At 39.3% G+C, this 13,349-nt stretch overlaps 1 pseudogene; it reads left to right on the top strand.

The window, feature by feature from the left end:
• Positions 1 to 10,182: 10,182 nt before the first annotated feature.
• LOC103734662 lies at positions 10,183 to 11,353 on the top strand (annotated as a pseudogene).
• The last annotated feature ends 1,996 nt before the right edge of the window (positions 11,354 to 13,349 follow it).

The following is a 13,349-nucleotide window of genomic DNA, read 5'->3' as shown; positions in this document are numbered from 1 at the left end:
CTTCACAGAGCCAGAAAAAAATCATTCTAAAATTAATATGGAATCACAAAAGACCCTGAGTAGCCAAAGCAATCTTGGGCAAAAAGAACAACGCTGGGAGGATTGCCATACCAGATCTCAGATTATATTACTGAACTATAGTCATAAAAACAGCGTGATACTGGCACAAAACTAGACACGTAGATCAATGGAACACAATAGAAGACCCAAACATGAGTACATACAATTTCAGCCACTTTATATTTGACAAAGATACCAAGAACACACAATGGAAGAAAGACAATGTCTTCAACAAATGATGCTGGCAAAACTGGATGTCCACCTGTAGAAGAATAAAATTGGACCCTTATATTTAACCCTGCACAAAAGTGAACTCCAACTGGATCAAAGAGTTCAATTTAAAAAATGAAATTCTGAAACTTCTAGAAAACATAGTCAGTACCCTCTAAGGTGTAGGTATAGGAAAGGACTTTCTAAATTGGACATCATCTGCTCAGGCCTTAAGGTGAACAATCAATATGCAGGACCTCATTAAGCTACAAAGCTTCTGTATAGTAAAAGAAATAACCAAGGAGGTAAAATGGAAACCCACTGAGTAGGAGAAAATCTTTTCCAGCTACACATCTGTCTTAGTTTGCTTCTTCATTGCTGTGGCAAAATACTCTGACCAATACCAACTTGGAGAGGAAAGCGTTTATTCAGCTTACATCTCCCAGGTTGCAGTTCATCAGGGAGCCCGAGGTAGGAACTCAGGGTAGGAACCTGGAGGCAGGAGCTAGAGCACAGGCCATGGAGGGACGCTGCTTACTGGCTTTATCCCCTGGCCCCTGCTCAGCCTACCTTCTTATGCAACACAGGGCCCCCTGCCCAGGGTGGCACCACCCACAGTGGTCTGGGCCCTCCCACATCACTCATCAAGAAGATGCACCACAGACATGGCCACAGGCCAGTCCAATAGAGGAAATTCCCGGATTGAGGCTCCCTCAACCTAGGTGTGTCAAGTTGACACTAAAGCTATCCAGCACAACATCTGAGAGAGGATTAATATCTAGAATATACAAAAACCTGAAAAAAACAAAGAAACAAGGAAATAAATGACCCAATAAAAAGATGGGGTCTAGACTTGAACAGAGTTCACAAATGAAGAAAAATGGCTAGGAAACACCTTAAAAAGTGCTCAACATCCTTAGTAATTAGAGAAATGCAGACAAAAACCACTTTAAGATTCCACCTTACCCAAGTCAGACTTGCTAAGATCAAGAGAATGAAAAACAGCAAATGCTGGTGAGGATGTGGACAAAGGGGAACACTCATTCACTGTTGGTGGGAATGAAAACTTGTGCAACCACTATGGAAAGCAGTGTGGAGAATTCTCCAAAAACTGAAAATGAATCTACCATATGATCTGGTTATACCAGTCCTTGGCATATACCCAAAGGACTCATCCTACTGTAGAGATACCTGTACATTCATGTTTTTTGCTGCTCTCTTCACAACAGCTAAGAAATGAAAACAACCTCAGCTGACGAATGGATAAAGGAAATGTGGTACATTAACACAATGGAGTTCTACTCAGCAGTAAGAAAAGATGAAATTATGAAATTTGCAGATAAATGGATGGAACTAGGGAGGTTATACTAAGCAAAGTAACGCAAACACAGAAAAGCAAGCAAAGTATGTTTTTCATTTGTGGATCGTAGCACCAATCCCTCGTATGTGAATATATCTTGATGTAACACCAGGAGCCAGGAAAATGCAAAGGAAACACAGAGGTAAAGGAAAAGAATGAACTCGAAAGAGGGAGATAGTAGGGAACAGATGTTACCAGGGAGAGGTGGGGAAAGTGGGAGTGTAAGGCTGGGGAGGGGAGGAGTGTGGGATATGGGGGGGTATGGTGGGAGAAGAGGGAACTCAGGAGAGGGAGGGTGTTATTGATGGGAGGGAGGGAATAATGGGGACGCTTGGACTGGGGAGGGAGTAGGGAGGTCAGATGAGGGGGGAGAGAGTAGAGATGAATGAATCTTGGGGGACTAGAGAAGCCAGAGGGAAACGTGTTCCCTCCAAAATCCCCTAAGCAATCCACATAGGGTGCCTGAACATTAGTACATGTATATACCTGGGACTGTATGGCAAGGAACACTGTGCCAGGCAGGAGAGTTCTCCCTTCAAGTGATGGGTCAGAGTGGTCTAAAAGACTCCCAAAATAACACAGGCTATTATCAGAGCTCTTGGTTATCTCCTAGAACTGGAAAGTAAGACCCTATTTCTGAAGATAGAACATACTTTGGACACAGAACTTGGAGCAATGGAGCAGGAACTGATCTGGAAGCTTTCTACCTGAAGTTTAGCTCTCATAGCTCTGGAGGGCACTATGCAAGCTGCTAAAGGAGAAAATCAATCAATGGTCCAACCCAGCCCTAAACCTAACGTTCATAATGACCAGCACAGTAAACGACCTCTCTTGGTTCAGTAGTGGCACTGCTATCTTGGGGGTAATACACATGGCTGGAGAGGTCATAGATCCTAGAGAAAACCCCATCTCTGTCATATATCTAGACAAGTGGAATTTCTTACCATATGTTAAATATGGATCCTTATATTTGCAGACAAGTATACCGTACATCACTCATCAAAGAAGCTTCTTTTTGCAGATGGAGGCTACTGCAGAAACCCACAATGGGTCAGACACAGAGAATACACGTCTGAGAGATGCCCAGTCCTAGGTGACATATCTACAGTGGCACCTCTACTCATGGAACATAGTGGAATGAGGGGTAGAGAGAAAACTAGTACATCCTTCAACTCTTACCAGTGAACCTTCCTTATTTGACAGAGTGCAATGCACACAAAAAGGCTACAACTGGCCAACTTTTAAAGAATAAGAGATTACCGAGTGTGTATGCATGGATAGGACTCCTGTGTCAAACCTCTCCCACCCATGGTTTAGGTACTATTGCAGAGGGAGGGGTGGAAAGATCGTAAGAACCAGAGTTGGTACATTAACAAAGGGAATCAGGCCACTGGAAGCTTGCACATGTGAACTTGTGGCAAGGGTGGCATTGAGCACAGGGCTCATGCCATCTCAATCAGACACAGGCCAAGAATGGAACCAGGGAAATGGGTGGTGGGTCGGCCCTAGTCTGGGAACTATTGGAGACTGATTACTACTGAATAAGGGAGAATAAGCCTTACCAAAAATCTCTAGATAGGCTCACTAGACTCCAGCTAGACTCCAGTGGACAAATTTGCACTGAAGGACATCTGGAAACAAACGCTTGACTGGATAGGACTTAACATGTATGGTGGAATACATGAGGCCCAGTGTGACGCATGAATGGGGGAGGTGTTCTAAATTTGATTAAGAACTGTTGTGTGAAATGTACAAAAACTGAATAAAAATTTATAAAATATTTAAAAACAGAAAAAATAACCTCATAACAATTGATAGAAGTACTTACAGTCTGGAAACAAACGCTTGACTGGATAGGACTTAACATGTATGGTGGAATACATGAGGCCCAGTGTGACGCATGAATGGGGGAGGTGTTCTAAATTTGATTAAGAACTGTTGTGTGAAATGTACAAAAACTGAATAAAAATTTATAAAATATTTAAAAACAGAAAAAATAACCTCATAACAATTGATAGAAGTACTTACAGTCGCCTCATTTTTTAGAATGTTTTCGATAAACCTAATAAAAAATGAAATGTAAAAATGATACTAGAAAATAAAGATGAGAGCAAGGAATCATAAAAGGTTCAAAATGTAAGGCTCCATTACAATGAAGACTAACCGTAAGACGACAAATGAGGCAGATTCGAATTCGTCTATTTATAAAGACAGCAACCAAATAAGAAAGGAACAATGCATTCTATGCTGGCTATGAACACGATATTCTTTGCATTCCAAGTAACTCAGAAAATTTAAAAGTAACAGGATAAACAATAACTTTTAAAGCACAAATCAAACAGAAACAAGGGCAGAAAGGTTAATATTAATATATATATATATATATATATATATTTTTTTTTTTGTCTTTTTGATGCAGGGTTTCCCTGTAATCCCAGCTGTCCTGGAACTCACTATGTAGACCAGGCTGGCCTTGAACTCACAGAGCTCCGCCTGCCTCTGCTTCCCAAATGCTGGGATTAAAGGCGTGTGCCACCACACCCGGCTGTATTAATAGATTTTAATGGAAGAGACTGAATTGGAATAGGGTTATCTCATATTGAAAAATGATAGCAATGATGTACAGAGGACCAGCACTGTAGTTGGTTAGAAACAGCTCTCTTTATTTGAAAGGTTAACAGGAAAAAGAAAAGAAGGACCTAAAGAATTTAAATGGTTTCAAAACAGGATTTTCCAGGCTGGATTAATACTTAATTTCCTGATAATTTATAGATAGTATGTTTTCTGCATATTGGCAAAAAATATTTCTAAAAGTTCCAGAATATATTAGATAAAAACTTCAAATGTAAAATTTAAAAAGAAGGAAAGGAAAAGTGTATAGGAAACGTGCATTGTCTGACCACACTGCAGCAAGTTAATTCTAAACACACAAAGCAATTCCCTGGCTCCAATCCTATGTGAGTTAAAAGCTGCCGCAACTTTCCTAATTTCTGGGTTAAAGCAGGAATTAAAGCTACAGCTTTGATGCATAGGAGACAGGGAGAGTGAGAAGAAGATGTAGCAAAGCATATGGATCCAGTCAAAGCTGTAATCACAGGCATCCTACTGATTTAAATCCATTCATTAGTAAATAAGAATGAATGGAGATATTTGAGTTAAATCCTATGAAAATAAGGAAAAAAGCAACTAATAGAAACAGGACTTGGTAAATACAGAGCACAATTCGGGGATTTGGAAAATACATGGCTGGTTGTTAAAGATTAAACAGATATCGAGAAGGAAAAACCTTTGCAGATTTCAAATTGGGAAGATAGCAAATGCAGTACATAGCTCTTGAACAGAAGGAGAAAAGGAAAAATTATAGAGTAAAATATCAATTAATAAATTGATTTAATAAATGGAAAATCTCAGCGCACTCAGATTTTGAAAGTTGTAAGTAGTATTCCTAGAAATAAATTAAATCTGAATTTTTATAAGTAAAATCCTGAAACATTTTAAGAAATACCTTGTTTATTTACTTTTGACATAACCATTAAAATAAGAATAAAATTCCAATAAAAAATTGTAGAAGTTTCTAAATATAATACACATTGGTAAATCGAGTTTATTGGTATGTTTAAACTGTACTAATTATATTAAATTAATCTTCTGAAATGAGAGTTTGGATTAATGATAGGAAATTCATTAGAATAGCAGCTAGATGGATAAATAAAATGAGGAGGACAGCTGTGGCACATAAATGACAAAAATACATTTGATATCACTCAATCCTATTTATTATGTAATATCCTGGTAAATTAATCCAGATCAGCACTCCAGCACAGTAGAAAGTATCTGTTATGCTTAATCGTTTTTTCAGCCATTCTTATTAAATAACAGATACGAAAATGTCTTTTGTTACTCTTCATCTCTCTGTATTCATCAGGAAGCTCTAGTCAAGTCAACATGTTGAGAAAAAAATTTAGATGCCCAGGCATTACAATGTAGAGTTCACGTTTGATGCAAGTTGTTTCTGAGGGGAATCTGTTGGGGGACCCTGCTGCTAAGGTTGTAGTCCTCCATGTCCAGATAGTTCTAAGGGGCTCGGTGCTATATGGAACAACTCCCTTTCTCAGCAGGGGCCTCCTGCTCTCTGCCTGATTTACCAGGAAAGTGCCATCAAACACGGATGCCTGACCTTATTTGGAACATGACCTTTGGCATAGTTACCTGCAATAAAGCCCCCAGTTTTTTTCTATATGATAATTAGGCATTGCCCTATAGTCGGATGATAGGATCCCCTGTCACATGTAAATAAAGCATACTATGAGCACCTATCAGCTGAAGCATTGGCTGCTGCCTCTACACTATATTTTCCCTAAACCCCACTGAATAAACGGAGCTGTTTCACTGAGTCTGGAGCTGTATCACTGAATCTGGAGCTGTATCACTGAATCTGCCTCCCCAGAAGGGCTTTCTTCCGTCAGTGCTCACTGGCCATCCTGACCCATTCGTCACTTCTGCTCCCTTTGTTCTCATGGATCAGTGGCCAATGACCTACGAGGGGAGGGAGAGACCCCACAGGAATCCAGTAGAATCCACTGAAAATACTACATTTTGTTTTCTTTCCTTCCTTCCTTTCATTTTTTTGTTAACCTTTCCCTTTTTGGAGACATGGTCTCATTCTGTTATTCAGGCTAGTGACCTAGAAGAATTCACCATGTAGCTCAAGCTGTCTTTGAGTACATGGTCACACTGCCGCCTTAGCCTCCCAAGTGCTAGGTTTACAGATGTCAGCCACCATGTCTGGCTGAAAAACTACATTGGAAAAGAAAACTAAGGGCTGGGCATGATGGCACATACTTTTAATCCCAGCACTCAGCACTCGGGAGGAAGAGGGATCTCTTTGAGTTTGAGGCCAGCCTTGTCTACATAGCAAATTCCAGGCCAGCCAGAGCTACATAGTGAGACCTAGTCTCACAAAAAGAAAAAAAAAAAAAGCCAGATAGAAAATAAACACAGAAAAAATAAAACTGTATATATTATTAATAAATGGAACATTAGTCAGTTTAGAAATAAAATCTGTATAATTCCTAGAACAAACTTAATAAGAAAGGAATATACTAACATTATTTCCAAGTTTGAATCCTGATGGGGAATCAAATCTACATTTTAAAAAAAAAGAAGCTGAAAGATTTGTTGTATCAGCTATTGTTACATGATAAACCTATCATTATAGAATCTGATGTGCAAAATAAATCAACAGAAGTCCAGAGATTTTAGAAAACACACACACGTATTTATATATGTGGACAGTGGCTAAAACATAAGAGCCCGAGCTTATAGAAAACAGACAAATGATTTCATAGGGAAAATTCCTTACAATACAAAAATAAAGCCAAGGATGACATAAAGAGAATGCCAGATGGCTTACACACCTAATGTAAAAACCATAAAGCTAATAGAAAGTAACACAGAGGAATGTCTTAGTGTTCTGACTGTGGAAAAGTATAACACTACAGAATCATGAGGTGGAAAATTGCTGAAACTGATTACATTACACTAACGATTTGTATTCAATGTTGAGCACCACTGAGCCCCATATCTAGAATATACATGGATCTCCCATAAACAAACAAGAAGTGGATATGAACCCCAGGAGAAAAATGGCCCAGCAATATATGTAAAGGCAATTCATAGAGGAGGAAACTCAAAGGACTAATAAACTTACAAAGAGATGCTCAGAGTAATTAGATGAATGCAAATTCAAGTAGCAATGACATATCCCTGAAGACCTGTCAGGTGGATAAAAAAGTAGCTAATATTGCCTTGGTGGGAGGAGAGCATACAGGTGTTCTCTGGCTGGTTACATCATTGGATAACAGCCGTTCTGAAGCACACTGGTAATACCTAAAAAAAATAAAGGAATCTCTTATGACCAAGATTCCACTCTATACAAAACCATAAATGGAAATGAATAGGATGCTTTGTCAACCTTTGTTTGTAATGGTAGAATTGGAAGTGATTCAGTTATCCTTTGTTGGAGGGATAGTTACATAAATGTTATGTCTACATGCTACCACATGCATCTAGCTAGGACCAATGTGCAGACATGTGCTCTTAGTAATCCTGATAAATATGAAATGCCTTGAAATTACACACAACAGCATTTTTGTTAACGCAGGTATACAATGGATTGTTTCAAAGACATGCAGATATTCAAAAAAGATATAAAACATGCAATTGTTTGCTTAGAGAAAAGGAAGGAAACGAGAAAGGAGAAGAGAGATCAAAGACAATAGAAGTCTAAAGAGCATAGTTTCAGAAAGTACTGTGTAAGAGACAGTGAAGAAGGGAAGGAAGAAGTGAAGGGAGGGAGGGGTTAGTCTTCCCAGGGGGCAAAATATTGCAGGATGAGTAGTTCAGACAACAGAGGTGATGGTTTTACAGTTCAGGGGCTAGAAGTCCCAAATCCAGGCAGGGGCATACTCTATTTTCCTACTTTAGACAGTATCTCTTCCTGTCCTCACATGACCTTTTCATTATGTGCTTGCTGTGTAATCTTTCCTGGGGAATTGTTCACATAGGTCTGTCTGTTCATCCGGATAGGGCACTGAGGACAGACAAAGGGAATGATTCCACTCAAGTCCAGCTTAGGGAACCAGTGAGTTTATTTGGGTTACTTAGGAACAGTTAAGAGGGAACTTCAGAAGCATGGATGATTTAAGGGCTTCTGCATCACTGAAAAGCCAAGCCAGCCTGGGTGATGACTCACAAGTTATATCCTGTAGTTTCCTGCATGACTTGGCAGGCAGCCGGGCTGATGGGAGTTTCCTCAGTGTGGCACCCATTACTGCTTTTGTAACAGTGGAGAGTGGGCCTTGTTAATCTTGTAAATTTTAGAAGTTTCCTGAGATTTATGAGTTTTGTTTACTTCCTGAGTTTTGTAAATTTTGTTTTCTTCCTGCAACTCAGGAGCCTCCCTAGGGCCAGGAAGCAATGTTTCAGTTTGAATGGAAGGAAATAGCTAGAAAACAGAGCTTGAGGTAGTTCTTCTTCCTAGTATATGACAGTGTCAGAGGTGAGCCTTAACCTCATGATCTGATTTGACTTTATTTCCTTCTGAGGTCCTTAGCTCCAAATAGTCAAAGGAAGCATAGGGCTTTGCTATACTTTGTGTGTAGCGTGTTCCCTGAGGCCCAGGGATTAAAGACTGATCCTGAGCTTGGCGCTTTGGTGAGACTTTAACAGTAGAACCTGGTACTCTAGTATGAAACTTTCAACCATTGGGGTGTCCCTCAGGGGGAATCATGGGACACTGGTCTCTTTCTTGCTGTCTCTGGTTTCCTGCTACCATTAGGTGAGCAGGTTCCTTTGTGCTGAGCTTCTGCCGTGGCATTGATGTAGAGCCTGATGGAATATTAAGGAAAACGAGGATTTTAATCCTTGTTTTCTCTCTCTGTCTCTGTCAGCAAAGTTCAGCTGACAAGTTGTGGTTAGAACGCTGACACAGCTAGCTAGAACCACTGGCTCTGGCCTTGTATCCTGATGAAACTTATTCAATTCTGTCTGTCTCAGAAGGAGACTTCTGCAATGAGTTTCAGGCAGAGGATTTTTTTAAACATTTGTTTTCTTTCTAAATTTATAAAAATCTGCCTAAGTTTGAGACTTTGCTGACAGCCAACCTATATGTAAGTTTCCTTCTCACTGTAACCCAATGCCTAAGGTATAAAAGATATGTGCTACTTCCCTTTGGGGGTCCAGATTTTGAGGCTTGAGCCCTCTGGACTAAGCTTCAGCTGAAATAAAATACCTGCTTTCCTGTGCATTTCCAGTGCCCTGCCTGACCTTTTCTGCAACAATAGGTTGCCTCATCTGAGCCCCAAAGCAGTGGGGTTAGCCAACCATGGACTGAACCCCACCCCCCAAGTAATAAGTTAAAGCAAACATTTCCTCTTTTTCAGCTCATTATCTCAGGTAATTGTATCTCAGCAGAAAGTGAATACAGGCTTCCTTCAGTATGTGAGTTCTGAGTGGACATATCATTCAGTTGACACTCTTAGAGCTGCTGATGGAGGATCCCTGCTTCCTTGCAAATCACCGTTATTGGGCGAATCCTCTACTGTTAGATGAATCCTCTACTGTTAGACTGATTTTTCTACTCAGTTATTTTTGTGCTTTAGAGCTGAGGTAATATTTGGTTTTAGTTTTAACTGACTCAAGGTAATTCATGATCATGTAAGAGCAGCCATGGAAAATTTGAAAAGATTAACATGAAATTACCCGTGCTATGAGGCTAACATCAGTGTGTTCCAAAAGCTATGGTATTAAATTAATGCTAAATAACAGTGGTACGAGGATAAACTATGAGAAAGTCCTGAAATCAAGACCCCTGTGTTTATGCTTTCATTTGTGAACTTATGAATGTGAATGGAGGCAACTTTCAAATCAGTGATTTAGTGACATTTAATATTTTTTAATTATAAAATTAAATTTTATGTCATGGCACACTGAAACATAAATTCAAGGCAATGAACCAGTGAAATCTAAAATAAGGAAGCAAGGCTGGCATGATGGCTCAACAGGTAAAGGTGCTTGCCACCAAGTCTAAAGGCCTGAATTCAGGCCCTGGATCCTAACATAGCTGACAAGGAGAACATGCCCAGCCCCAAGCAGGACTTGCATCCTAGCCAGAAAGACCCTGAAGAAGCTCTTTCAGGAGCCCACCAAGCCCATCAAGAAGGATGAACTAGCATTGAAAAAGAAAAATCTCTGCTGTTTTGTCCATTTTCCTTTCAAACACCGCGGTATTTGGCTGATGCTTAAAAAATATGAGGCTGCCTTGTAACTGGCTGAGGAAGTGGATCTTTCTGAGGACATTTAGTACTGGGAAGCCCTGAAGCCTGAGGATAGAGACTTTACATCTCATGCTCTGGCTTTCTTCGTAGCCAGTGATGGTATAGTAAACGAAAACTTGGTGGAGTGATTTAGCCTAGAAGTTCAAATCACAAAAACCCACTGTTTCTATGGTATCCAAATTTCCATGGAAGACATACATTCAAAATGTATGGTCCCTCCTTACTAATAGGTTAGAGACTCTAAAGAAAGGGAATTTATCTTCAATGCTATTGAAATGAAGCCTTGTGTGAAGAAGAAGGCAGATGGGGCTTTGTGCTGGATGGGGGACATGAAAGGGCTAGACCAGTAAATACACAGATGAGAGTTAGGCTATGGAGAACATGTTGGAGCCCTTGCCACTGTGGAAAGAATCTTCCTTTCTAGTTCTTTCATATCAATATTCTGGCTCAAGGAGCAAGGACCGATGCCCGGCCTCGCATTTTCCAATGAGCTTATTAGCAGAGATGAGTGTCTGCATGGTGACTTTGGCTGCCTGGTGTTCAAACACCTGGTACACAAAACATCAGAGCAGAGAGGAAAAGGAATAATTATCACTGTTGTTAGAATGGAGCCGAGGCTCCTCATGGGCACCTTTGCTGGGAAGCTTGCTGGTGTGAATTGCAGTTTAATGAAGCAGTACATTGAATTTGTAACAGACTGGCTTATGTTGGAGCTGAATTTTAACAGTTTTTTCAGAATAAGAAATCCGTTTGTCTTCATGGAGAATATATCCTGGAAGGGAAGACTAACTTCTTTGAGAAGAGAGCAGGTGACTATGAGGAGATGCGAAGGATGCTGAGCTCTTTTACTTTGGAGAGATCTTTTACTTTGGATGCTGGTTTCTAAGAGAATGAAGATGTGCTATTATTTTGCTGTCTTTTTTTTTTTTTTTTAAGAAAGATACATATATACATTCATGAAGCCACAGGAAAGAAAACAAAACAAAACAAAACACACTAGAACAGTAAATAAGAAATGAGGAGATGCGAAGGATGCTGAGCTCTTTTACTTTGGAGAGATCTTTTACTTTGGATGCTGGTTTCTAAGAGAATGAAGATGTGCTATTATTTTGCTGTCTTTTTTTTTTTTTTTTAAGAAAGATACATATATACATTCATGAAGCCACAGGAAAGAAAACAAAACAAAACAAAACACACTAGAACAGTAAATAAGAAAATGAGGATTGGGGAAAAAAAAAAACCCAAACATTACAGAACAAGAAAATGACAGAATTACTGCATACTTTTCAACGACGCTAAATGTTAATGTCTTCAATTCTCTGATCCAAAGACACAAGCTAGCAAATTGGATTTAAAAATAGGACCAATCTATTTGTTGCCTGAAATAAATGCATCTTATTGGCAAAGAAAAATACATCCTTAGGGTGAAAGGACAGATAAAAGCATTCCAATAAAGAGAGCAAGTGCAGGTATACTAATATCTGATAAAATAGACTTCAAACCAGAATTAATCAGAAGAGATAAAGATAGTCACTTCATACTGATTGTGCTCGATAGTTTTGAGTTGTCAACTTGACATACCTGGGAAGAGGGAGCCTCACCTGGGAATTTCCTCTTTTGGATTGGCCTGTGGGCATGTCTGTGAGGCATTTTCTTGATTGTTGAGTGATGGGGAGGGGCCATCTCATTGTGGGTGGTGCTACCACTGGACAGGTGGTTCTGAGTTGTATAAGAAAGCAGGTTGATCACAGACCAGAGAGCAAGCCAGTAAGCAGTGTTCCTTAATGGTCTGTGCTTCCATTTCTGCCTCAGCTTCTCTTGATGATGGACTGTGAATGGTAGGCCAAATAAACACAAAGTTACTTTAGGTTAGTGTTTTACCACAGCAACAGAAAGTTACTAGGGCATTGATTAAGGAAGCAATCCATTGAGAGGATATTGAAATTCTAAACATGTATGTAGCAAACATTGGCACACCCAGTTTCACACAATAAACACTACGAGATGCAAAAGCAAAGTTTGATCACAACACAGCAATAGCAAGTAACTTTAATACCTGACTCCCAACAGCAGATAGGTCATCTAGACAAATCTAGACAAAAGAAAGAAAGAAACATCAGAGTTAAATGATACTGTGGGAAAAATGAACTTAGCAGTCATCTATAGATGACTGCCCAAACACTCATCAGTCCATTAAATTTTCTCTCAAAGAGGCCAAACTTTAGCATACAAGGCAACAAGAAATACAAGAAAATTGACATAATTTCTTGTATTCCACCTCACCACAAATTTGTTCTAAAAATCAACAGAAAGAAGAACTAAAAAAATTACACAAATTCATAGAAATTGAATACTAAATTATTGAATCATGAATAAATCAGGATGGAAATGAAAAATTCTTATAATCGAATAAAAAAATGAAAACTTGCCATACCAGAATCTGTGGGATACCAAGAAAGTGGTTCTAAAAGTGACATTTGTAGTTATATATGCTTATGTTACAAAAAAAAATCAGTGAATGGGGGTAGTAGGGAGATAGGAGAGTGAAGATGAGAGTGGTATGTGCATTTGTGAAACTGTCTAAGAACAACTTAGTTAACATAAAAATTTTAAGGTAATATAGTGGCGCATACCTTTAATCTCAGCACTTGGGAGGCAGAGGCAAGCTGATCTCTGTAAGATCAAGGCCAGCCTGGTTTACCTAGGGAGTTCCAGGCCAGTTGGGGCTACAGAGAGAGATCCTGTCTAAAAAAAAATTTTTAATGTTAGAGAAATCTCAAATAAAAAAACTTGATATACCTTAAGGTCTTAGAAAAATAAGAACAAGCCAAATTAAAAATCAGTAGACAGAAAAAAATAATAACAATTAGGGCAGAAATTAG

This window comes from Nannospalax galili, unplaced genomic scaffold (assembly GCF_000622305.1).
Source record: "Nannospalax galili isolate Female #2095 unplaced genomic scaffold, S.galili_v1.0 scaffold255, whole genome shotgun sequence".
Lineage (NCBI taxonomy): Eukaryota > Metazoa > Chordata > Mammalia > Rodentia > Spalacidae > Nannospalax > Nannospalax galili.
This window is presented reverse-complemented; position numbering and strand designations above follow the sequence as displayed.